The sequence below is a fragment of the Orycteropus afer genome, unplaced genomic scaffold, assembly GCF_000298275.1.
Source record: "Orycteropus afer afer isolate SDZICR_OR568_19922 unplaced genomic scaffold, OryAfe1.0 scaffold00586, whole genome shotgun sequence".
NCBI classification, from domain to species: Eukaryota; Metazoa; Chordata; class Mammalia; order Tubulidentata; family Orycteropodidae; genus Orycteropus; species Orycteropus afer.
Window position 1 is genome coordinate 1,590,214 of NW_006922173.1, and position 1,021 is coordinate 1,591,234.

Sequence of the window (1,021 nt, forward strand, 5' to 3'; positions counted from 1 at the left end):
ACTGACCATGGGTTGATGGATCTATTCCTGGGTTCTTAATTACATTCCATTGGTCTATGTGTCTGTCTTTAAACCAATACCATGCAGTTTTGACTACTGTGTGTTGTATAATAGGTTTTGAGATCCAGCAGTGTGATACCTCCTACTTTGTTCTTCTTCTTTAATAGTGCTTTGATTATCATTAGTTTCTTTCTTTTCCATATAAAGTTAGCGATTGGTTTTCCCAAATCCTTGGAAGTCTGGATGGAATCTGGATTGACATTGCACTGAATGTGCAGATTGCTTTGGGTAGAATTGATATTTTCACAATGTTCAATCTTCCTATCCATGAGCATGGGATGCTCTTCCACTTATGTAGATCTCTGATTGTTTCTTGAAGTAGTTTTTTATAGTTTTCTTTGTACAGGTCTTTGTGTCCCTGGTAATAATTATTCCCAAGTATTTTATTTTTTTGGCAGCTATTGTAAATGGTGCTGAGTTCCTTATTTCTTTTGCAGCCATCCCTTTGATGGTGTAGAGGAATCCAACTGATGTTTGGATGTTGATCTTGTATCCTGCCACTATGCTAAATCTCTCAATTAGTTCCCGTAGAGTTTGACTGAGTCTCTTGGGTTTTCTAGGTACGGGATCATATCAGCAGCAAATAGGTATAGTTTGACTTCTTCCTTACCAATTTGGTTGCCTTTGATTTCTCTTTCTTGCCTTATGGCCCTGGCTAGGACTTCCAGTACAATGTTGAATAGAAGTGGTGATAGAGGGCATCTTTGTCTAGTTCTTGTATACAAGGGGAATGGTTTCAGTCTCTCTCCATTGAGTATAATGTTGTATGTTCATTTTGCATAGATGCCCTTTATTATGTTGAAGAATGTCTCTTCTATTCCTGTTTTGCTGAGAGTTTTGATCAGGGATGGGTGTTGGATTTTATCAAATGTCTTTTCTGGAGAGAGGCGGGGCAAGATGGCGGACTAGGCAGAAGGATTGCACAGACCCTCTTCAACAAAGAAAAGGGAAACCAATAAAT